We start from the raw sequence: 27036 nt of genomic DNA, 5'->3' as shown, positions 1-27036 counted from the left end.
TCATCAGCATGGGCAACAGCAAAACACAGTAAAAAGGAGAAAGAAAAAGAGCTGAAAATGAAGAGTGGAAAAAAAAAAAAAAAAAAAAAAAAAGAGGAAATGTTTTGCCTTCAGGCAGCTCTTGGTTCTCTTGGTTCCTCCTTCCACCCAAGAAATTCTATGTATTGCTTTTGTAACCCATTATTATCACCCATATACACAAATATAGTCATTTCATGCCTGTTCTGAAAAGTGAATAAATTAAACTGCTGAAACACACCCCGTTGTATGAATGCAATGCAAGCTTTTGTGCTTTGGTCAATCTTCTCAAGTATGTTGCTTTTTTTGTTTGCTTGCTTGTGTTTTTTTCATGTCTTTCTCTTGCTTTCTCTAGTTTACTTCATTTTGTTCCATATTACTGATGCCACAATTTCAGCAGTTTAAACTGGTGGAAATCTTGCTCCTCAATTAAAAGCACTTCTCAGCCTGCAACTGCAGCAGACAGACAGGCTGCAGCCTGAGGACACGGGATCAGCCACAGAGTAGAGAGCATTTCAAATTTAGGTCATCCATGCTGCTCCATTCCCAAGGAATGGCAACGATGTGTTTTTCCACAATTGACTGTTTTCCTGCTGACCTAAGTCTCGAATGAGACGACAGTCCCAATGCAAATTTAAAGAACAAAGTCAGCACAAAAGATGCAGAGGATGTCAGGAATTGGCCGAGGTGATTGGAAAGAAGAATTAACTTCCCCAAAATTTGCTGCTGGAGGCAGAAGGTGCAAACACTGCACGGACATCCATCCTTTGGCCCGATTCATTGCCTGAGTGACCGGGATGCAATGGGGAGACTGCTGGCAGGCAGAAATCATCACCATGTGAGGAAAAGTGGAGCTGAGCCAGCAGCACACATGGAAAGAGTTCCCTCTCTGCTGGAGGCTGCTTGCTGCTGTGCTGGCACCTCAGCTGAATGATGACAAAGGCTGGGAGGAAGTGGGTGCAGACACCGGACCTCACTGATGTTGAATAGGGGGTGCTTTGGGTGCCCAGGCTGTCAAACCAGCAGCCTCCTCACGTTTCTGCAAATGAGCCAAGCCAGCCATATTCAGAAGAGTAAAACTCCTTGAAGTAACTGCATGCCGCAGGGAGGTGAGAAATGGCTGTGCTAATAGAAGGTGAAAGAGGGAAAAACCTCAATTGTCTTTCCTTGAGGGTCTGCTGTTCCTCAGAGGGCTGAAGCCAGGGAGAAATCCCCAGCATCCTACAGCAGCTGAAGTTGCCCCAAGGCAGCACGACAGGACAAGCTGCAACAGCTCCACTGCACCTGCGCCCACTCAAACCACTTTCTACTTGTTGGATTCAACATTTGGTGCTTTTCCTCATGTAGTACTTTAAAATTAAGACTATATGCTCAAAACAACACAACAACCAAGCACATTTTTACAGCAATTCCTACATGACTGAGGTGTTCAACTACATGTGAATCCAGAGGGGAAAAGCTTAATGGACAGCGATGCAAGATGTTTTAGCTCACCCTACAGGGTATCACTGTGGGCATCCCTGAGCACAGGCAGCCCAGGCAATCCAAGGGAAGATGACTTGTGAAAATTTTTGCCCACTGGCTGTAGTCTTAGCCAAAGATTAATAGAGGGATCATCAGAGAAGCTACACCTACTGAATATTTCCTAGCTTCACTAGCAACTAGAGCAGATGAGCTTGTAATCGAGCATTGCAAATTATTCACAAAGGAAAAAACAATTTGGATGGGTCACAGTCTGAGAAGAAACTTTGTTTTAAGGAGTTTTGGATAAATCCACACATTAATAAGTATCTAACCCAAAGGATGATCTTAAATTTTAGAAAAGATATAAAGGAGATGTATCAGAAAAGAAACAACTTGGGGGAAAAAAAAACCATTGTATATAAATGACAGTAGGTTACATGAAAGAGCTGAGAAAGGAATTATAAATGGAAGAAAACCAAATAAAATTTCTGTATCATGACAACAGAAACCAGATCTGTCATAATAAGTACAGTTCACATCATCTAACTTAGTTAACACATTTTTAGAGAAACAGCAAAGTTAATTCATGGGATACATTTTTATTTCTCTGATGAGAGATTTGCAGGAGAAGCTGAGTGAGAGGCAGCCTTTTACTTTCACACACATTAAAGGCTAATAAGTAATTAGCAATTACAGATGTTAGGAAAAAGAGCTGAGCCCTTCTCCAGTTCATTACCCTGTGAACTGAAGAATATTCTCTACTGCCTCTTACCTAATGAATTACTAGATCCAGTACTAGAGCCTCTTCTCAGTTTCTGTAGATCATTTCCTGGGTCTATGCCTCTACAAAATATAAAGATACATAAAAGATAATCTTCTCTATACATTTATAGCAATCCCTTAGTATAAAACTATTCCCTGGTTCTTGTTACAATCTCCATGTTGAAAATTTCTCTCGTACTTCAATTTTATGCCTTGTATTTGTGGTTTTCTTTCCTGATATCCTTCCTATATCATTGATCTCCTCCAGGGATTAAGGAATCTGCACCTGACTGTTCATTTGAGGTGTCTACACAGGAGAAACACTTTTTGAGGTCTCTCCATTACCTGCAACAGTTTTACTTGTAATTATCTTTGGTAAAGTTAATTATGCGTTTTGTTTTATGTTCTTGACCTCCTTTAGATTCTTTTGAACTTTAAATATTTGTCCAGACTTGTATTTTCAGCTCTTCCTAATTTGATTGTGGTTTGCACAGCATCTGAATTTGCTCTATAACATAAGTTTAGTTTAGAAAGGACAAAACTAATGTCTTTAAAAGAGGGAAATTTGGAGAAACATCTTGAAGAAAGATGCCAAAATTAAGTCCTGTTTTATCACACTACCCATCAGATTACTTTTGCTGAAGCAATTTTGACTTAAACTCCTAAAACATGGGCACAAATGAAATATAACCCAGTTTGAAGGAAAAAAAAACCCTACAACCTAGAATTAAAGTTACATAAGCTTAAACTAACTTCTATAATAAAGCCATGGTAAGCAGCAAACTGAGGAAAACCAAGAAAAACATCAGTAACAGCCCCATGGATCAGCAACTTTATTATCATATTACAGAAAAACACACACAGGAGATGCCAACCTAGGGGTAACGCTAGACAACATTGCTGCCTAAAGTACAAGAAATAGTAGAAAATAAGTCTTTATAGAGTTACTGTTAGGCTATCTTTAGCACCTGAGCACCAAATGTTTTTATTTGCTAGTCTAAGAACAGTTCTACCTCTTCCTTGACTAGACTGAGAAAAAACATGCAACTTGTGTCACTGACATCTACAGAAAAACCCAGCCTCATGAGGCATACCAGATATTAACATGTAGGTATATAAAAGCTTGGGACACTGAGATCCAAAATTCTGAATGAGCAGCCCTGCAAGCCATCTCTCTCCCAACAAAGAGCATCACTGGGTGGATAAAGTACCACAGTAACTTGCCCTGAAGTGTTCAAGGAAACTAGAAGAAACTGGACACAAACAACCCTGGAGTGAGGAGGATGAACGCTGCCATTGCAGAATAATTTATAACAAAAAAACCCCAAAGGTGAAAGGATGGGAAGAGGAGAGAAAAGGCTGAGCTGCCCATATTGGCAGTTCATGAATTGGCCCCCAAGCAGCCTGTGGCAGGAGGTCTGCAAGAGGCTGTGAGCAGGCATTCAGATTTGAGGTGTGGAAGGAAACAAAACACAGTCTCTGTTTTTATGTTCTGCACTGCAGCACGGCAGCGGGTGGCTGTGGTTCCTTCTGTCATAGGCTTTTTCTTTATGTATGAGTCTACTCAACTGGCACACAGGCAAGTAATATAGTTTAAAAAAATATAAATCCCTAAAGCCCCTCTGAAATGAATTTGATCAGAGTACCCACTCCCAGAATGACCTTAATGCTATTTCAAGCTTAGAAAACCTTGAGATACTGGCCCTGGTAGCAACCACAGATGAGAAAAGCCTCTCAGACCTCTGAAAAACACAATTAGTAGCAAAGAGAGGTGGAAATGGGAAAACTAAGGGAGTGCTCAGATAGTACAGAAGTTCTTAAAGGAAAATATATTTTGACAACAGCCATTTAAGTAGATAAAACCAGACAGTAATTACTATTTTATCTCCAGATAATGCCAAAATGCCATTGGCTGCTGTTCCTGAGTCCCAAAGAGCGGAGCAGGTGGCAATACGACCTTGTTCTTGCTAAGCAATAGAATTCAAACTCTAAATGTTTATTTACTTTAGCAGGGGGAAGGGAGCCATGGGATGCTGCAACACAGCTGGGATGGCTCAGCATCAGGACGTGTCACTGTGCTCTCCCTCATGCCATGGGATCTGTCTGGGATGGCAGGCTGCAGGGAAGGGGAGCACAGCCAACATGGAAAACTCCACGGCTGCGGTCCCAGAGGCTCAGTCTCGCTCTCACCACTGAGCATGGAAACCTAGCCAAATGTGGCTGTGTTTCACCCATATTGCTTCTCTCCCATGCCTTGCCGTTGTAAAGGGGAGAGAAGGCTGGGCTCCTACACACTCCATCCCTGTCCCCACCTCTGCGCTACCTCCAGCACCAAACAGGCTCCTGGAAAGGGTCCAGGGGGTGTGCTCCAACCTAACTTCAAGATCTGGTCTAGAGCCCATCCTAACCAGAGACCACCACTCTTCAGTTTCATCCCAGCACTGATTAATCCCTCTCTGACCTAAAATTAGGCAATTTTGGTCCAGCAGCACATCACCATGACACTGGATGTCAAGCAGCTGGTTAGGGCCAGCCTGCTGGGAGGCAAGGCATGGTGAAGAGTGTGGTGGGTGACTAAAGGCATCCTCTGCTTGGAAGGCTGCAGGAAGCCATACTCCAGCAGGACCTCATCTCCTGCATCTGAGGCAACACCCTTTCTCTCCTCTGAAACATTCCTTACAGGGGTGCAGCAATACCAGGACAAAGAATTGATACAGGATAAAAATAATGTCCTCCCACCAAAAGAAGTGCAGGGAGGACAAAGAAAAAGAAGCATCATTTAGAACTCGTCTCAGTTCCTGATGCATTTAATTGTGCCAACCATCGGTGCTCTCCTGCAGGTTCACTCAGTTTTTTCTTTTAAAATCTGAACATTAACTGTTTTATTTAGGTATCTGCATCTGACGTGCTCAGCTCAGAGTATTGGCTACTCCCTGTAATTGCACATATGCACAGCACTGTTATGGAAAAGCTTGAAAATCTGGCACAAACACAGCATCATGCTGTTTCAGTTTAGGGCTTTTTCCCCTCAACCTGCAGAGAAACACTGCACGCAGGCACACTGCATGCTCAGAGGAGATACAGCAGCCTTCAGTCCCTTGTTCTGCTTTGGAGGCAACACTCCATAAGGCTGGTATGGCAAATTAAATGTATCCAAGCTCCGGGTAGGACAAGGACACCTGAGTACATGACTCCTTCACCTGTATTCTGCTCACAGGTCTAACAGTAATCCTCATGACCACAAGAGTGGTCATGCCTATTTTTTATTTTTATTTTTTTAATAAAAGCTCAGAATCTAAAAGAAGCTTAGATTTTGGCCAAGCTGGTGTTGCAATCTAATGCTACTATTGCTTTCCAGAGCTGTCAGTTTAGTAACCCTTATAAAATTAGAGTAAAACCTACCTCTGCCCCCTAAAAAGAATTTAAGAAATTATCATGAAACAAGAAACACACCAAGTTACTACAAAGCAGATTTGGTTAAATATACTTCTTCGAAGGAGGTTACTGTTCAGTCAGCTCTGGGTTAGCTATATTTCTTGATACTCCAATTTTCTTGTCACTTCTTTTCTGGCAAAAATCTTCTTTAGTTCGACTTCACAATCAATTCAACTGAGATCTAATAAATACTGCTTATTTCCCATGCAAAGATTGGCTTTGCTTAACATAACCGAGTTAGGTGACAAATCCAGTTGTGTGCAAAGATACTGACAGGCAACAGAAAAGCATGTGAGTGAGGAAATATTGCCAAAAAATCTCCCATTACAAGATCTGGTGAAAAAGGCCAAAACTGACCAACAACCTTGACATATACATGCATTGCTAATCCCAAACAACCACAGTTCTCAGCAGCCTCAAAGAAATAAAGGCACACAGCAGCCTTAAAGGGTGTTATGAGAACAGGTTCAAGGAGCTAAGGCTAAAATTACTCTGCTCTATTAGAGGTAACCCATGACAGGGAGTGTAACAGGTGATTTTGGATTTTTTGGTTTTTTGTGGGTTTTTTTTTTTTTACCATAAGATAAAGGAAATTATGGATGCAGTAAGAAATAGTGACAGTGAAGTATCACCTGATTTAATTAATTTGCATTCCTAGTGAATATTAGCATTTCATCCTCCCTACAGCTGCCTTTTTTAATATTTTTTTTCTTTATTAATTGAGAATAAGTGTAGTACTAGTAACACAGCATTTCAAAGGGACAATGTTCAAGGCCATGTTGGATGGAGCTTTGAGAAACCTGACCTAGCAGTAGGTATCTCTGCCCATGGCAGGTGGGCTGAAATTAGATGACCTTTAAGGCCCCTTCTAACCCTAGCCAGTCTACAGTTATGTGATTCTACAATTTAATCACTTGGGGTTTTGTTGGTTTTTATTTTTTTTCAAATATACAGAAAAAAGTGCTAGTAGAAATCCACAATGTAAATGCTGCTGATATAAATCAATATAATTGGGAAAAAACTGTAATCATGTGCAAATAAGAAGATGCAGGACCTGTTAACGTCCAGGACCTGCAGTGTGAAAGAGTCCTAATACTGGGAGAAGGAGGCTCATACCCCTAGTAATAGCCCTCTGCTGCTAAGCAGTTCCACCTACTAAGGCCTTCACAATGGGACCCAAAAGGTCCAATTCCCAGGAGGAAATAAAAAAAAAAATTGTAAGAGAAACAGCAGAAACATTTAGATAAATTAATATTAAAATTTTTTCTGGTCACATATCTTTTTTATAATATAAACAGTGTAAAATCTAATAGAAAATGGGGGAAAAAAGTCCACATGTATCTGCAGGGCTCATCCTAAACATTCAGCCCTTACTTTGACAATAAGTCTTTTCATGTTTTGGTATACTAGTGCAATGTTAGTGTTCTCAAAATTAGCCTGAAGGGTTTCTAAATTAATAAGTCAATGTTACCATGGTAACATAATGTATTACCAAAATAGACCACTTTTTATACATCCACTATAATCAAGTAAGTGACCGAGCAAGTTATAAAAATTCCTGCTTTTTTAGTTTTGGGGCTTTGTTGGTTTGTTTGTGTTGCATTTTGTTTTTTTCAACTATCCTTTTAGCTTTTTAAAACCTATTGAGATACACATAGCATTGGTTTTGTTTGTAATGCAGGAATAGATCCTGTGTAAATACAAATAGAACACAACTACAAGCAATAAGAAAAAATGAAAACAAACAAAAAGTTCTAACATCCCATCTCTGGTTTAACTTTTGCAGACTGCTTGCAAGCAGAAGACACTTTCACTGTCATTATACTATTTAAAACCCAGTAGCACCTCATTCTCAGAGCTTCTTACACAGCACGACCCTGTCCCACCGTGCTTTCTCAGACACTCCAGGGAATGTTAAATGGCACTGGATGCCCTAATAGTCAACCTGCCATCCTTGATCAATCTTCAAACTGAGAATATTCAAGTTAAAAACATTCCCATATAAAGTTCAGTGTTCAAAAGACATCATCTTCACAGTTACCACATGCAAACAGGCCAGAGTATCTGTCCTACATTCAGATGAACTTGATAAAAATACAAGTTTCTTTATATCTCAAAGAACAAAGTTTGTTTGCTCTTGGTACAGCCAGCCCTCGCCAAACTGTCCACATCATACAGCACCTTCATTCTAGGATGTATTGAGAACAAGGAATCCCCATCTATCCCAGCAGTTTTTCAAACAACAGTCTTTCTTCAAACAGCATTAAGTATTTGAATTTAAATCTTGCAGACTGGTATCTGGATGTTTTCTATTAAAATACGGTATCTCATTGTATGCAAACACCTTTTGTAAAAAACTTGCTGGAATGACCTCCTTAGGGTATTCCTGTGGTCTTACCATCCACAAAAATATTTGGAAAAATGTTGAGATCATATAGACTTTTTCTGACTCTTGCTGTGTTGAAATAAAGGAGAAAAGAGCCATTAGTTTATGGTTATGCCAGTAAGAGCTAGATGTATCAGTTTATAATATCACTTGCCAATAGCACTAATATTCTAATGTGATCGTGGAGTTAAATGGTATGTGAAATTAGAGGGGGGTTATTATGAAAATTAATAGGAATTTAAACTTGCTGGCTTTAGTGGGATAATATGTCAAATATTCAACTTCTCTATTTTTGACCCGGCTGATTAATCCTTATTCTTTTAGATGATACTATCATTTATAGTTGGGAGGTAATTTCAAAGCATTTTTGATTAGTTTTCTGAAACAACTGGCTATAACATATTCCTCTCAGAAAGCTGGAGGGAAAGGAGGAAATTGTGTCCTAAGACATTATGCAAATCCCTCCAAAAAGACTTACACAAGCACAGGATTGCTTCTTGCTTTCCTTTGCCACACAAAGCAGCAATAAGTGAGCCAGAAACCCAGGACCCCTGTCCCCCTCTGCCCCTAGCTTTCCAAAAATCACATCCAGAAGATAACAGAGAAGCTGCTCTCCTGCTCAAAGGACCTTCCCTCTTGGAAAAATACATCAGTCAAAATATACTACATGTATGCGTAGTGGCATATATATGTATGTATACAGGGCACTACAGTTTAACTCATGTGATTTCCAATGTGGAAGCATTTGTTTAGTTATGACCAACTTTCTGATCTGTATGGGTGGAGTTTGAGGGAAGAGCACATGATATTGGATTTTAAAAAAATAAATACACTGCAAAATGTGTCTGCATTTGTGAGGCTCTTTCTCCTGCTGATTAGTATTTATAGGCTTTAACTAAAAAAAAAAAAAAAAAAAAAAAAAAGTGATGCTCAAGAATTTTCAGACTTACCGGTGTATTAAAAATCAAAAAGTTCTGTACCTGTGAATGCTCAACATATCACAATAAAGCTGTAAGGTTAAAGCCATTAGCAAATGTACACTCCCCTATTATGCCACATAACACGAAGTGTGAAAAATCCTTTAGAATAATCTTCTCTGAATCATTAAATCTCTTCCATTTACATGAGAAGAGAAACAGATAATTTTACATGAATACTCACAAAAATCACAGCCCCAGGTACCTCTTACTCAACTCTGGGGTCTCACAACTTGGTCTTTTCCCAGCTGTTTTGAACGACAGATCCTTACTTCAGGATTATCCTGCTTACACCTTTAGGTCAATAATCCCCACACCCTCCAAAAGTCACAAGAGCTGCATCTTAATTGGAAAGAAAACTGATGAAAACCAACAGTTGTTACTTCAAACTAGTGGCTCTGGGTTATTAAACCCCACTGGAGCTGCCTTTCTGCCAACAACACGATACATGAGCTGTAAAACTAAGGGGCCTGAAAATAAATCAAGCACCAAAATTAAATTACTGCCAATGAGGACATCGTATTTTAAGGATAAAAATGCATGAAGTACCAGCCAATTTCAAGCTGCACTAATTTGAATATAATCCTTACAAGTTAGTCATAGTTTATGGGAAATAATAATTTGAAGCCCCAGCAGTAGAATTTATATCTCAATAGCTGGCATGCCAAGCCCCAAAATGCCTCACACACCCGTCTGTTTGTATACTGTGTACTGCTGGGTGGTGCAAAAATATAAAGTTATTTTCATTGATGCCCATGCCAAAAGCATTCCTGTCCATCAAGGGAGAAGTAAGCTGGTGGGTTAGAGGCAGCTCAGCTCTCATTTTACATCCCTTTACATCTGATTGCCTGCCTCAAAATACCAGTTTCACTGGAGAATTTCACTCCTTGTCAGAGGAACACTTAAAATACAGCATCTTCTCTTGTCGAGGGTTTAAGCACGTAAAAAACTGAAATTTCTTTGACAGTATAAAAGAGTTGAAAATTTGAAAGGGGAGTGCTGCTTGAGTCTGGGCCCTTCTCTATCACCTTGGCAGTGACAGATGGAAGGAAGGATGGACAGCACTGCTGGGCAGCCACCATGCTGCCACACCATGCTCCTTCCCTATCTCCTCTCCCTGCTGCAAGGAGAGTCCCAGGGTAAGGAATAAAAACACTGCTTCAAAATGTTTTCCAGTTGCTTAGCAACTGCTACAAACCCCCTGGAGATTTCAGTCAGTGAACTGGCACACACCTCTAAACATGGTGATGGTGACATGAGGAGTGCCACCATGCTGGTAAACATCTCATCCCTGCAATGCCTCCACCATTTGCCTCCTCACCTTCCAAATCTCTTTTCCAAGCCTCCACTTATCCACCCCAAAACTCCCAGAAGCACAGCAAAGCACCTGTGCACTGGTAACGAGATTTTTTTTTTTATTGCAAAGAGGCCAGCTACATCCAGCCCTCAGTTACTGCTTTAAAAAGCATTAGGGTTTGAAAAGCTGCCCCTGAACGAGCCCTCCCATGATGGAGAGTGGGTTTGTCCCCAAGCTGTGCAATGGCTATCGGTGACCATTACTGCCATTTCTCATGACTGTTACCAGTTCCAGTGAGAAGCAATTGCTAAATTGCATAAACCTTCAGATTCCATGATCACACATCACCAATTTGCCTAGTGTCTTCAGATTTTCAAAACCTGATATATACCCGTATGCACGGATTTTGACAGGGAATAAAGATTCTACCACAGTTCTTCTCTAAACTGCCTCTATGTTTGTAATGTGTATAAATTTTAAAGAGATTACTTAGGGAAGCTATGCTTGAACAAAAAAAAACCAACCAACAACCAACCCTCTCCCATTTTAAAGATACTTCTCAAAAGAGTATGTATGGTGGGAAAAAAACATTTTGTAGTGCAGTAAGTTTTAAGTCACCAATACAGAATATTACAATAAGGGAAAGTAAAAATTTGTGCTGGAAATTAGACCATTTCTAACCCCTGCAGCAGTGAGGTTCACAAAGTTTTCCAAGAAGAGCCACATAGCCAAGAACCTGCAGCCCCATCCGACTCATCTATCCCATCCCTTCAACAGCCACCACAGGAGGACCATGTCCACCACCCATGCCAGCCAAAGAAGTCAGACCTGCCCATTTCTCTCCACCAGTGGCGAAGGGCACTGGGGGAATGTGATTGTCTTAGCCCAGCCAAGGGGATCCCATCCTGGGGGTGAGCTGCCCTGGCACAAGGGGCTGGGGGGGACAGTTGAGGGATCTCTCCCCATCCCACCTTCCTGCCTGCACTGATGGGAAATGGCCGGAGCTGGGAACCCATTCAGCTCCAATGGTTTTGTGAACTTTCTGTGAACCTTTATGGTACTCATGAGCTTTTCTCACACGTTACCTGTACAATAAAAGAACTTTCCAAAAATGCTGCCCCCACTGCAAGCCCAGAAGAAATACCTCACCATACCTCTAAGGAAGAGAAATGCTTATCAGTCACATTTTCATTTCAAGGTAAATCTTTCTTTTGCTTACTTTAAGTCTTTAAAACAGGAAATTCCTTAATTTTAGTCTTTTCCCTCCCTCCTTTAAAAGAGTACCCACCACTCTATCTACTCTGAGTTATCACCAGTGAGTTTTACTTATGAGAGTGCTGTGGTACCAAGCAGACCTCTGTGACAGTGTTTCACAAACATCTTGCTTGGCAACTCCAAAGGATCCATTACATTCTTTATCTTCATAATTCTTAGTGTAATGAAAAGAAAAAATACGAATTGTTAAAAAGGTACTGCTTGCAGATCTCACCTAAGTATCTAAAAGCAGCTAATGTTCAGAAGCTTTTTTATTTTTAATGCTGTTCCAGTGATTTTAATAGCCATGCATGTTTTGAGGTTTTCTGGTATTGTTTTTGATTTTCTTGTTTTTTGGCTTTGTTTTTCTGTTGCATTGTTTTTAGGGTTGGGTTTTTTTAATGAATTGACTTCACAGTAGCATGGTGAGTTGCCTTCACTAGGAGCTAGTGAACACAGCACAGTTTTAAATAAACTGGCAAAAAACCCTGGAACTTAAAACTTTCAGGCATCTGTTAAAAGCCCTCACCCCAAAAGGACAAAAATCACCCCTTGACTTTCCAGAATGGCATTAAGAAGTTACTTAATAAATGCATGGGACCACAGTGGGAGTTGGACCCATGTCACTCTTGTTTCATGTATGAAAAAAAAGGAGCTTGGTCAGCGGAAGTCAGAAGCTTGCTTCCCCTCTTGAAGTTCTCAACACAGTACTCTGAGTCTTCCAAAATGACACAGCTACCCGTGTTCCCTCAGCCAGCATACCTGCACAAATTATTTTATGAAGCTCCATAAAATACATCCTGAGTATGTTTAGGAGCTCCAATACCAACAAGAACCATAAGAAGTTGTACTTGAATTCATTATGCTTTAAGACGTTCTTTATCTTATATTAATATTATCTTCTTTCTCAGGAGTATTTGCTTTCCTAATTAATGGTAATTCCCATCTCATTCAAGTCCAATCATCTAGAAATGCCACTGGACTAGACTTGTTCTCAGCAAAGATACCTCTGCAAGTCTGCATTGCATTAAAAGCTTTTGCCTGCCATCTGCATAGAACAGTCTCCCCAGCAGATACAATTCTCCAGATGCACCATTACAAGTACATATGCAGGTCCTTCTGAAAAGATTTTTTTTCTAGGTCCTAATTGAAAACTTACTAATATTCATTGTGCAAGCTTGCCTGGTAATACAAGGTAAATCAAAGGAAGGCCATAACACAGTGGTGCGCACTGAACTGATTTAAACAGTTCTAGCTCTTTGCAGGTGGACAGGATGTAAACCAAAGCAAAAAGATTATGACATTATGAAAGCATAATGACAAGGTGACTTAGAATGGCATTATGGACAGAGGAAGATATTTTTTTGATAGTAAATGAGGGATGATGGATAATGCCACAATATCTTACTAAGACTTTCAGCACTGCATACAACAGAGAAGGAACCGATGAAAAGATGTAAAGAGGGATGATGTGATCAAAGGTATAGGCTTGGAAATTGCTCTTTCAAGTAACATTCAGAATTGGTCTAAGTGGGACAAGACTGCTTTCATCTAGACTAGAAAAGTGACAGAGCAGTGCTCCAGAAGCAGGATGAGAGACACGGATGGAAGATTTCACGGTACAGGCTGATGGGGAAGGCTGCACCTTAGATACGTTACACTAGGAAAATCTTCAAGATTTGAACTTCTCCTGCTTGCAGGGACCTTGGGAAATAAAAGCAAGGATAGAATTGGCTGGTCAGTTTTTATTCCATTGATAAGGATTTGACAACTGCTTTTTTATTTAATTTTTCATTTTTAAAAAAAAATATTAACAGGTTTAAGGTGGGAAAAGAAAGCTATTTCCTGAATTCAAGTGGATTGAAGAATTTTTACCTTAGGGAGAAATTATGAAACTGGTGTGCTACTTTGTCTGGAAGGATCATCATAAAAGCTCCTTAAGACACAAGGCCCTCAGTAGGCTAACTTAATAGCAATTGCACTGGTTATAAAAGAAAGTGACCTTTATTCATATTAGTATACTTCAGGGGCTTAAAAGACCTTGAAAGCCAATTCAAGATTCCAGCTGACCAGAAGACAATGTAGAAGAAAGACTAATGTTCACAGAATGATAGGGGTTGGAAGGAACATCTGGAGATCACCTACACTTCTAAGCTCACCTATGAGGATGTTATGGGACAGTGCCAAAGGCCTTGCTGAAGCTGAGGTAGATGACATCCACTACTCTCCCTTCACCTACCCAGCCAGTTATGATATCATAAAAGGCTATCAGACTGGTCAAGCCTGATTTCCCCTTGGTGAATCCATACTGACAACTTCTGATAACATTCTTTTCCTCCAAATGCTTTGAGATGACACCCAAAATGAGCTGTTCCAGCCCCTTTCTGGGGATCAAGGTGAAGCTGTAGTTTTCTGTTAAAAGTAAAATTCACCTCAAGTGAACAGCTCCTGTGAATTCAGGATGTTAAGAAAATCCCCCATGGCTTCAAAACTATGCTAAGATCATGCTAAATACAATGGGGACTGAAACAGAATTACACCTAGCATGGTTTGCTCTTGGAGAAGGAAAAATAATTATTTTTAGAGGCTGAATCCATTCTGTATTCATAATTAGGCCATCTGACTTCTCCCACAAACATAAAAAATTTAAATGAACCAATAGTAAAGATTAACCTCATAAACCTGTTTCTCAGTATTAGCAAGTTATTTTCTAAATGCAATAGAACAACTCCATTTTGAAGACAAAATACAAACAGGGTCCCCATAAGCATCATTACAGCTGGGATTCTGTGCTCTTTGTAAAAAAAATGCACAGAGCTACCAAATGTTTCCATAGCATAGCAGGAATCCTGATGCACTGGTGCAAGGTAAAGGGCTGTGCTTTGCATGATACTTCTGGTTGAAAGAAACCAAGCTCTAACAAACTACAGCAGTCTCAAGAAGTCACACCTCTATGCCAAGGTCTTGCACAAAAAGCCCCTGCTCAATATATTGCTTTTGTGCAACTTGCAACTTCTGTTCCAACAATACTGGATTAGGGGTTACGGGATCCTCCACAACTCACCCTACAAAAGCAGCTGACCCAATGGCTCAATGAGAACCCCTTTCCAGATGAGAGAAAAACCAGGAAACCCACATTCCAGTAACATGTTGCTTCCAAAAGAAGGGTATTGCTAAAACCATTTTGAAGATCCAAGATCAAATGCTTAAAACTAGCAAAGTTTGTTCCTTGGGGAACACCATGTAAATACTCAAGCAGCTGAAAAACTCCTTCTGGTCGTTTCTTCACTTCTCCCCTGTGGGGTTTGGAAGGTCAGGATGATACAAGTGACAGTTCCACCAGTGGCAGCTTAATGCTTGACCACTGCTGGCAGTGCCAAGCCTGACTCGGACTTGCAGGGCAGCTTGATTTTTGGGCAGGTCCCACTTTTATTGAAGTCACATCAAAGATTTGCAGCACTTTCAGATATAACATAAAAGAAGTGAACAGCAAGTTTTACACTTGAAATAAGGAACAGAACTTTTTATTCTTGCTTCAGGTGGCCAAATGGTCCTTGAAATCGAAATTCACAACACACGAGCATTATAGACTGGGGGAGAAAAGGGGATGGAGGACAGACAGAGGAAGGGACTGTTTAAAAAACACACGTGCAGAAACAGAAAGATGAGCAGGGAAAGGAGACTCAAGCTGTCTACACAAACCCATCTCTTCTTCACACATGTTTGGGACACCCAACAAGACAACTTATTCCCTACCTCAGGTGCCCTATGAAGGATTTTCATAAGACAATTGCGTGGACCAAAGAAAGTCATCTAATCAAGTTTAAAAGCTCTAACTGCTAAACTAAAATGAAACAGATGGGGGGGGGAAATGGCATACTTCATAAGGATTAAAAGATATACCTGATTCATTTTTGGAAATTCAACACAAAAAGAAGTTCAAAACTTCCTAGTGGCTGTGACTGAAGCTTGTGTGTCAAGAATGGAGCTAAGCAAGCTCTCATAAATCAGTATCAGTTTGTTTTATCTTCAAAACAGTTATCATTATTATTACAAATATTGCAATTGCCTTCACTGTCTTAAAAATATCTAAGTGGCATCTCTGTGATGTTAAGTTGGGACCTGTGAACAAGCAGGAAAAAGTAATTGTCACACTATTTGAGCACAGAGCATCAGAAGAGAAAACATGGCATTTTCATGTATTTAGACAGTGAAAATACAAATGCTTGTGGAAACCAAGTTAATGGTTACTGCATCTTCAAACATAAAACCTCAGGTCTGCACTCTGTCACTTATCTCAGCCAAGATGTAAAAGACAATCTCTTCAGCCCCCAACAGTATAACAGTAGCAGGGATGATCATTTAAACAAGGGCAAAATTTACTTCAGTGAGGGCTGAAAAGATGAAGGAAATGTGCTAATACTAGATGGCTCATGGCTTTGAAAGGACATGCTGAAGAGCTTTGCAAGTTATCCCTTTTCCTTACAAAGTCACCCAATTCATGCTACAAAATATGCCAACAGACAGCTTCCTCCAACACCTCCCCTGAGGTCTCATCTTTATACTCCAAATAGATGAAATTTTAGTAGTTAACCTTGCCTGGCTTCCTAGTTTTCAGCAACGCTGTCAGACCTACACAGCTACCACGGGCTGCTGAAATTGGGCTGAATACTAGCAGAGCAGTACTTATGCATATGGAGGACCCCAGAAAGGATTTACATAAATACAAGGTGCCTGTAGAGAGTTCACAATTCAGGCCAGTTTTCCCATGCCTATTACTTAATTTGGAGCTATGTTTTTGAGAAAATGGAGTCTCACTGACGGTGCATCTCCCTCTTCCAACTCAAAGCCTTTTGGACTCCTCTCATGCAGATCTCCTTCTAGGAGATTTGTGTCCATTTAAATGTAATGTGGACCGTGACAAAGATACAATTATGTATACACAGTGCCTAAGAGAAATAAGAAAAAAAAAGCTTTCTGTAAAGCAATTTTATCTAGAATTTTTACCATATAGATACAGCATATTATTTTGGAAGGGAAAAATATCTCAATATCTGCATAAAGTACAGTAAACCAATGTGGCCTGTAAGAAAAAAGGCATTTATATATTCAAGAAAAATATAAAACCATTCTCCTCCTCCCTTTTCCATCTCTGACATTCTCCAGTTTGTCCTAGCCTCCAGGTATGTTCACATGGCAGACAGAAATAGGCAGGTTCATACATATGTGCACATTCATAACCAAGGTAGTATAAAACATTGAGTAATTTTGGATAGCAGAACTAATGCAGAAAAAACAAACTTGCCTAAAGCTGCAAGGCCTGCCTGGTCTGCTGTTTGAGGACCTCCAGTTACAGAATCAAGGAATAGCTGAGCCTAGAAGGCACCTCTGGAAATCACACAGTCCAACCCCTTAATGAAAAACAAGGCCACCTACAGCAGGTTGTTCAGAACAATGTCCCTGTTGGGTTTTGAGTACCTCTAAGGACAAAGATTCCATCACCTTTCTGTGCAACCTGTGCCAGTGTTTGGCCATCCTTAACTCAAAAAAAGTATTTTCTTATGTTTAAATGCAATTTCCTTTATTTCAGTTTGTGCCTGTTGCTTCTTGTCCTGTCATGAGACACCAATAAGAAGAGCATGGCTCCATTTTCTTTACTTTTCTCCATGAGCTAATAAGATACACTGATAATTCCATACCTAATTTTAGTGAGAAGCGTTTTAAAAAAAGCTCTGTGTAAGACACTAATGCTTCCAGCATTTTGTTTGGCCAAAGTCAGCAATAAGACTCACTATAAATGGCAGATGCACATATTTCTTAGAGATGAGGGAAGCATCAATCCAGTTTCAGCAAGCTTGAAACAAAAAACCAAAAAACAACCCCAAAAAAACCCAATGGTAATTCAACACCAGATGGATTTAGTATTTGCAGACGTCTTCTAAGAATGGAAGTGTTTCAATAGTTAGTTGCAGACATGGATTTGATGAAAGTTTAGGCTCCAGAGTCAGGCTGAAGTAAAATAAGAAAAATATAATTTGCTTTCTAGAATAATGAAAGAGAAAATCCTTGCAAAAACATAGTTGACAGTAAAGAACCATCCCAATTTTTCTACATGTACCATAGGAAAAACTCCTCATCAATCCATACTACAGACAAAGAACCCAAATACTGTCTACTTTAGCACAGGATGGGGGCACAGTCTGCTTGGCTGTTGCTTCATTAAAGACTTAATGAAGGCACTCTACAAAACCCCCTCCCAGTGCACATTCCTAGGCATACAGCACAGCAAATGTGCCAAGTAGCTGGCACAAAAAAACCTCCAATAAAATAAATACGACTTTAGGGCAGTAAGCAACCATGTGGCTTGGAACCCTGCAGACAGTAGCAGAGATGTCAAGATTCAGGTCAAGTAATGTGGCAGTGCTGCCTGAGACACTTATGAAGAGCTGGAAGGGCAGAAGCAACTGAGGTCAAGCTCTCCCGGAAGCTTGGCAACATCACGTACCTGCCAGAAGACGTGATGAAATGGAGCCCCATTTACAGAAACAATCAGCAAAGCTCATTAATCACTTCAGAAAGTCCTGATCTACAGATGACAGGAGGATGACAGGAAGATGAACAGAGATACTTGCTTTCAATAGAGGGGTAAGAAAAGCTGGGAGGAAAAAAAAAAAAAAAAAAAAAAGCAGGCATGTCGGACTCGGAAAGGTCAGGGGGTAAGAATTGTATTTGTCAGAATGAGCTTTCAAATCAGGAGTCAAGGACACTTTGCTCCAACAAATAAAGACTGAAAAAATATCAAGCATCTCTGGTAAGAGAACTTCAAGTTCTTTACCTGCATGGTGTCCTTGGGCAGCTCTGCCTACAAGGTATTTTTGGATATCTACCTCCCCAAAGGGAGCAATGGCTGCAAAAACGTCAAAGAGCACATGGTTGAATAGCATGTAGGAAGCTGAAAGGCAGAGAGAAATTGATTGGGGAAATTGAATAAAAAGAGAAGACAGATTTGAATGGGAAAATGGGGCAGACAAATTTAGAAAGGAGATGGCAAGAAAATAAGAGAGAGAGAACTTTAGGAAGAGAGAAATGAAGCATGGAAACACTGAAGGACAATGACAGTCTGTTTCAAGGTCATGCTCTGTAGCACCCACCATGGCCACTGCCTTCCACATCATTAACAGCAAGGATACCGCTTCTGATGGGCTTCACCCAGTCCCTGGGGAGGTTGGTGCCAAAACACTGATCTTGCATGCCACAGTGTGCTAAAATAAAATGAGGGTGGGGGGTGGGTGGAACAGTACCATGTATTGCAGTAGGGTTGATGTAACAGTAATGGAAGAAGAAGAGATGTAATTTATCAGGTCCCTCATATACCTTCTGTCTAGACTGCTGTTGTATTGTCATGGTAAAAATACAAAGCTGCACACTCACTTCCAGATGACGGAAATGCCCAAAATACTCAATGCCAATTATGACATCGAGACAGAAGGATATCATCCTATCCTTGGAAGTTTGTTCTGTAAGTGCTTACACAGACAGAAATAGTTAGACCAATCTTATAATAAGCTTCACTCTTTTTAAGGACATTTGCAGTCATGTTTTATGATCCTAAAGCACAGACTGTTCAGCCTACCTTGAAAGCCCACAGCCTGTGGTTACAAAATTATGCTTCATCTTTTTTGTCTCTTTCTCCCTTTCCCAGGAGACCTTTTCTGCCTGGATTATACAGGCAGGAAACACTTTGAAACAGGGATTGTATAGTATGCTTTTACATTATAAGCCAACATACCTACAATATAAACATCTCCCCTTCCGTATAATTACCCACAAAGCTAATTCCCTGCCCTTAAAAGAATCCATTATAACTATGGACCCTAAACACATGCAAAAGCCAAATAGTCTTAAACTTGTGAAAATGTGCAAACCACTGTAAACCTGAATGTTCCCATTTCTTTCCAGCTAAATGGTACAAATAACCCACACGATTGCATTATGCATGGCATAACTTTGCTACAGAATGTGTTTTTCCAGAGTTCCTGATCAGAGGATAGAACAGCATAATCTTTGGGTTACTCTACCAATTTCCAAAATAGTAAGCTCCTTTAAAAGAGAGGCAAGAATTTAATACCTTTCTTTACCATTAATTGGGATTTTGTAGTACACACATTCATATTAGGGAAGTACGAATGGATGAAGTAAAGTCATCCTACTAGATTCCACAGTTTAAAAAATGCAGTTAACAAACAAAGAGAACCATCATTTTGGCTGGAAGCTTCAGCTGCTTTATGGAAAGGCTACAGCAGAGTATTTGTGCCTACAGGTGGCTGAAGCATATCCATGAAAAACAATGAAAAACTGAGACAGGAATCTTGTTACCAGGATTACGCAAGACAATAGCATCCAGGATTACTATTTGCTGGTTGCATTCTATATTAAATCTCTCGAGCCACTCTTAATACAGCAGGTAATACATTTACAGACAATTAAAATTAATTGTAACAGGAGATTAAATTAAAAAAAAAAATCCATTTTCCTTTCAATTCACCACACCACTGCAGCTGGAAGAACTGCAAGAAAAAGACATCACTGCTTCCATTCCCTGAGCTATAAAACACAACCTTCCTCTAAACATTGCAAATTTTTGAAAGGTATATGCCAAAAGCTAAGCATATTTCACTTACTGTTTAAGTTTCTGACTCCATGTAGTCCCCAGAATAACTTGTAGCAGGTGAGCAAGACCCTTGGAGGAGGGGAGGTGCAGGGCAGACCTCCAGCACCATGGGGCTCTCTACCTGTGCCAGCCCTGGGCATGGGAGCACCTGTGCCCCCAAATTGGGACAGCAGCCTCCTGCACACACAGAATGTGGACACATTTCCAACCTCATTAATTGTTCTGCTGCATCACTGTGGGAAGAATGTAATGACAATAATGCCTTCCCAACTTAACATACATTTTGCATAGCCCATGGGGGGAATCTCCACCCAGAGGGCTCACCTGGTCCTCCTCATCATCCAGAAGTTTCCAGGTTTAAAAGAATACCTTCACCCAACAAAACACAGAAAACAGGCTATTGATTTCCCATGAACTCCTGAAGTGTTACAATGAGCTATTGAATGTCTCGACCATTTAAACAAACAGACATTTCATCAGCAAAGTAGTAATTGAAGTTGGTTCCAAAAACAGAGCAAAAGCAAAAAGGAGCTTTAGGGCACAATGTCACTTTCCACATTCTAATGTAAACCTTTACACATGTATCACTTCTGCTACTTGACTTAAAAACAGTAAAGCATGTAAGTACAAAACCTGCTAAACAAACACTGTGGTAATACTTTAAATCCCTACGAATTTTTTTCAGGAGTATCTCTTTCATTGCTAACAGACTACCAAAAAAAAAATGCATTAACCTTAAGCATCATCTTTCCCCCTTTGACTTGGTATGGTTTTAAGTAATGCAAAATTCACTTAAACCCATAGCAGTAAAGACATAATGTCTTAATAAACCAGAGCTAGTGTAGCACAGCTTATTACAGGCACTCACTTTACTGCCTATATCCATCTCTCCAGCTAGCAGCCAAAGCTGGTGTTTCTGAAAACCCTACACTTCAAGGAGTATTTATATGGCTGTTGGATTATAATGAGAGAACTAATACGATATTTAAAGTCTTAACATGATATTAGTATCTACACAAAACCTCCTATTATTATTAGATGGTATAAGGGATTCTTTTCCAGCTATTTGTGTGTGTGTATATATAGGACACATTTGAGACATAGGTTTTTGTAACATACATATACACACACATACACACTGTGCTCCTGGTTGGAAAGTAAAGTTTCCCTTTCATATAACAAAGGACTTGGAGATTTATCTGCAAGGCAACATAACAGAAAGAAGAACAGTCCACAGAGACCCACAGCAAATATAGTATGCAATTACCTCCCACCAAGGAACAACTGACAAATTTCACATCAAGAAACTCACTAGCAAAACCTGAATATAAACTCTTGAGAATAATTTGAATCCTACCGAAGAATACTCTGAATAATCTACATTTCCTGTAGAAGTATACTGGTTATTGTTGCTATAAACATATTCTAACTAAGATGGACAACTTTGTTAGAGAGTGATCTACATGAACTGTTGCTTCAGCTTTTTTTTGCTGTTTACCCAGAAGAAAAATAAGGTTATAACAAAAAGAGAAGCAATAACAAAGCGGTTTATTCCTTGCTGTTAAGACACTGCAAATTTAAATTACACTGTCATCAGTTCTAGTTTCATGACTAATTTTTTCTGGTGATCCTTGCATAGATTATCACAGCTTTTTTTGGAACAGTTCACACCTAAATAGCTACTGATACAGCATTTCGGTGCCAGTGGGTGGTGGTATCACCTGTATCCACCACCAAAAATATGCTGACTTTTAGAGAATTTTTCCAGCTGCGCTTTCTGCTACTTACAAAAAAATGATAGCTCAATACATGGCATAGAAAAAGCAGCCTCTCTTCTCTTGAAAATAAACTGCCTGGATACGGTCAGCTTAGAAATTCAGCTGGGGATATTGCTCCCTACGTTTCTTTAACATTGCCATTATTTACTCCTTCATAGGATGCTGTTGCAAAGGACGAAAAGATATAGATAAATTACCTCTGGTAAGCCTCTGTTAAAAAAGGCAGAGGGCATAGTTTCAGTTAAAACCTCTTTAAGAAACGTTTGACTGGTAATTCAGAGCAACAAGGCTGTAAAACAGCCCAAGAACAACACGCGTTCACATCCCTATCTCCTTGTCCAGGCTTTACTGTTACTATGCAAAGATGCTATTTTCCATGCCTAGACTGAAGAAGACAACTTTGGAAATTAAAACAAGGTGAATAAAGATATTAAGGTAACTATTTTAGTCTATGCAAAAATAATTCACAGAAACTGGTACCAGCTGTCATTAAAACCCCCAAATAATTCTCCTTTTGAATACATTATGACAAATAATAAAGAGTGTCTATCTGTTGTACCCACAGTGATATAAAGTTAGCAACTGAATAAATACCAACTTAAGGCTATCTGTTCAAACACAGTTTCATACCATATAGTTTAAGAGAGAAGCACTGAAATTTTGCTCTTGTTTACACAGTACAAAAAAATAACTTCACGGATAGGTGTGGAGGGACGAATGAAGACTAATACCAAAATAACTCCTGTTCCTGACACCTTCCTGATCCTGGCTGAGACAATCTACTTGTACCTCAGACGCATGGTGGCAGCCAGCCAGCCAGATGACTGGTGACTTAATATACAAGTTCATGTAGGCTCTGAAGTCTGAGACAGACAAGGGCATTAACTTTGAAGTCACAGTCAGCCTCAATACAAAAGTCATCAAATGAGGCATGACTATATCAAGAGACTTTTTTTTTTTTTTTTAAATGCTTCATGCTTGCTTCCTTCTGTTCTGAACAGCTTTCACTGTAAAAATGTGCTCATAAAATATGCATGCTTTTTATAGGAAAAGTTGTGATCAATTGATGCGTAGGTCAAGTGTGAAAAAAACTTAAATGAGAATGATATGATAAATACTCTAATAGTCTCAGAATCACAGATGAATAGGCTGGCTTATTTATCTTGTTTCATTATATTGCCAAAGGCAGTTCTGACAATAAACAAGGCTTTAGACCAAAATCATCCAGCCTTTAAGAACAATACAAATATATATATATATATATATATATAAATACATGTGTGTGCAAGCAAAGAATATACTGCAATCTACCAGGCAGATTGGCTTCAATTTAATTTTGAAAGCCACTTAAAATAAAACCCAATGAATGAAACAAAGAATCCACCCAAATATGAAGGCTCCAGCATCTTTGTTGAAAGAACAATAGCATATTACTCCTCATCCCTCCTCATCCCTCTGTCTTGTTGCAAGAGAACCATCAAGTCAGTTATTGCTGTGATCAAATTAAGGAACACTTCACAGAATTATTCTTTAAACTAATCATTATTTATAGAGGTTTCTCTTCATGTGCCAATACTTATAAATGCTCTAATTCAATTGCCCTGCAGAAAACATCCCAGTAAAAGAAATATTCCCATTAGCATAATAAAAGGCAACCAGTGAAATCACTCACATGCACGGGCTCAAAATGCCAAACAAAAGCAATATTCCCGTAGAAATACACCCTGTTTTCGAACTAAATGCACTCTCATGACATGTTCTGTAATCAGACGGCTCTCCCACCAGAGTACACACACGATACTAATGAAAGCAAGATCAAATTAAACCGATGACATGATTAACAGCATTCATTTCATGCACGGCTGTTCTATCCAGAGAGAGAACGACCTGAAAGTAATCACCGCCGAGTAAAACTCCTTCACTGACCTCTCCTCTCGCTGCTAGCAGTCCTGAGGTACTGATGCTTTGCAACAAAGAGCGGTGCCTTTCATCTCCGGGCTTTCTTTTTACGCTACAAGCCGGGCACCTCTCCCCGTCACATGCAGGCAGCTACCTCTGTATCTATGTCTGTAATGCAGCACACAGATTACAGGGGAAAACCTATCAAAACCGGCAGGCAGCAACCTTGCCCGCCAATAAGCGGGAGGCACATGCAGAATCCAGCACATGCTCGCTGGGGCTGCCAGGCTGTCACCGCTGCTTAGCGAGCTGCTCGGCTAATTATAGCCCCAGCACACGGCTGCCGAGCTGGAGGCATCAGCATCTCAGAGTTATCTGGCACGGTGCGTGGAGATAAAAATTCTGAGGTTGCTGTGGTTATTGTTTTTAACCGAGTGATTTGGCTAGGGGGGGGAGCTGTCGCCCTCTCTGGAAAAAAAAAAAATTTTTAAAAAAGGTTGCATTTAGTTGTATTCGCATTTCTTCTCTTTCAGAGGAAGCTGATGGCTTGTCGTTTGCTAGGTGTGTTAGGAGGAAATAATAAAATGCTGCAGTTTATTCTGCCGGTTGGAATTCTTGTTTTGAATAGGCACATTACCAGCCTCTCACAACACACAGAAATCTCGGATAGGTTTATGGCCAGTACTTCACCACCAGCAACACAGACCTCAAATGGGACAGGCAGCACAGACGTACCTTCAGTGCACAGTAGCCTTACAGAAGTCAACAGGATCCCCTCTATCCTTTATGTTTACATGTGGGCAGACACTAAGATGACCCGAGAGCTTCAGCGTGCACTGGCACATGAAATCCTTACTAAACTTTCATGGTGGAAATGCCAAGGAATTTTTTGCCATTAAGCAAAACAACCAAATTCATTTGGAAAAAACACTTGCTGTCAGCTAAATATCCTTACAAGTATGAAGAACTGACTCAGATAAGCCTTACACACATCTTACCTAAGTCTCAAAACTAAGGAATGATCTAAGAGACAACGGTGTATCTAGATGCTGAGAGCTTCTCAAATATCAGGTGAAAAAAAGATACAGGCACCTGTAATTTAGTCTTACTTGGCAGCATATTTCAATTGATCTTCCTCTGATTAGCACAAATTGGGAAAAAAAAGTCTTCTGAAGTTTCCTGTTCCTGCATAGTTCGTATTATCACCTAAGCTCTACACCAACCAAGGAGTTTTTCAGACTTCAGTGGTAAGAGGGAAGTGCACAGCCTGTTTCTCAAAAGGGTCAGTGCCAGCTGTCTCGAGACATACAGTATATTTTTCACGACTGATGTTGCCAAATAATAATACAAATAATGCAAACTTAAAAATGTAAAGATGCTCCACATCATTACACATACCACACACCTGTAAATATTCTTGCTTATGAGTCCTTGAAGCACACTGAGATAAAGACTTCCTATGAGCCCACACCAGCATTTTTCCTAATTCTTTACTCCTATCACCAGTATGATACAGTACAAGTCACAGCCCAAGTGCATGACATTAAAGGCTGTTTATAAATATTTCATCTATTATACTTAACTGAAGTAAAAAAATTCTCAGCTGCATGTTACTAATGGAAAAAGACTTCCATGTTTGAACACGGTGCAAAAATGTATTTATTGACAGTATGTAAATAGCTGTGCCCAGCTTTCTTAATCTGCCGAGTGAAAATTGCTCATAGCGAGTCACTCGGTGCTAGAAGCAGCCTTCTCTTTAAGAAAAACATTCTCAGAGCTCTATATGGCTAGAAATAAAAATGAAATACAGGAAGAGAGATACTTTGCTCCTTTATTCAACTTTGAGTCAACATTACATTTTCTGTTGCAACAAAGGAAGTTGTTTCATTCATTAAGTCTTCCTTTGCAGATTACATCATCTAAGGAGCTAATCAATTTTTATGAACTGTGCTGCTTTAAAATATGGTAGAATAATCCAATTTGCTCAGCAGTACTGTTTGAAGATGCAAAACTAAGTATTTCATGAAGAAGGGCAGGAGGGGCTTAATTTAAAAAGAGTTCAAGAGACCTGGGAAGAAGAGGTGCTCAATTATTTGATTATCAGATCCACAATGATTTTTCTAACATTTTACCAAAAGTAGTCACAAAGGAGCATGACCAGTAGTCTTGACCCTCATTTCTAATCCAGTCAGTAGCAATGCTCACATTTGCTAAGTAGAGGAAAAGACACACATAAAATAAAGAAAACCAAAGATATTTAAATCATTCTTTTAATCTAATCCACCTTCACAGACAACCAAGCCACTCATGACAGGTGACAAAAAGACCCAGAATCCTTAAAGAGAAACTAAACAGGCTTCAGCTGCCACAGGATTCAGATTTGGCTCCATCCCATGCAAGCTGATAAGTTTATGCCCTGGCTCCTTGTCTTGTACAGGTCCAGCACCATCTCCCAGCAGCCAGCCTGCTGCCTCCTCCCCACAGAGTTCCTGGCTCCAAGGGCAAGTACAGCCCATGTCCCTGGCAAAGACCTGCCCAGGCAGCATGCCCTCAACACACCATAGCAGAAGGCTATTTATTCAAGGAGTTGCTTTTTTTATTTTAACCATCATGGTAGCGGTACTTGGGGGACACCCTACCCCACCTAGGAACACACTGTGGGTTCAGGTCCTCCATTAGGATGTTTCCCCATTGACATCAGCAGAGTAGAATTTCAAGAGACACCTACTTGACTCTGGCAACACAACCAACATTTACAAAGCCTCCATGCTCATTTCAGCAGACCACTCAGAAGAGTCACAATGTTTTGTCTCAATTTTAAGGATCACTTTCTAACCATTGAAACAAGGTGCTGGGCATAGAAGGCGTGGGGAGCAGCATCGTGGGTCTGACATTTGGAGCCAGCATTGGTTTGTGAGGGTCCACCACATTCAGCCAAGGCAGGTGGCTAAAACTCCAGCTGAGAACAAAGCAGAGCTCTGCCAGCCTCCTCCCACCACCTGTGGTATCACACAAGTGCCTGCATGGGGCACCAGGGCTGGGACAGGATACAGAGACACAGAGGAATGCCAGCAAGAGAGGCCAAGAGAGGTTTC

General features: G+C 40.1%; 1 protein-coding gene across 6 annotated transcripts in view; it reads right to left on the bottom strand.

Moving 5' to 3' along the window:
- FAM110B (family with sequence similarity 110 member B) overlaps positions 1–27036 on the bottom strand; it is a 107964-nt gene that overhangs the window by 34286 nt on the left and 46642 nt on the right. For 2 of the 6 annotated variants that reach the window (XM_071737596.1, XM_071737592.1), the window contains exon 3: positions 2255–2325. The exons of 2 other annotated variants lie outside the window; for them this stretch is intronic. The gene's annotated coding sequence lies outside the window, so the exon portion shown is untranslated. Of the gene's footprint in view, positions 1–2254; positions 2326–23968; positions 24132–27036 lie in introns of those variants that run through there. 2 more of the 6 variants (XM_071737597.1, XM_071737594.1) reach the window with 1 other exon arrangement.

Source organism: Heliangelus exortis, chromosome 2, assembly GCF_036169615.1.
Source record: "Heliangelus exortis chromosome 2, bHelExo1.hap1, whole genome shotgun sequence".
Classification (NCBI taxonomy): Eukaryota; Metazoa; Chordata; class Aves; order Apodiformes; family Trochilidae; genus Heliangelus; species Heliangelus exortis.
The sequence above is the reverse complement of the archived record's forward strand: the minus strand, read 5'-3'. Positions and strand labels throughout refer to the sequence as shown.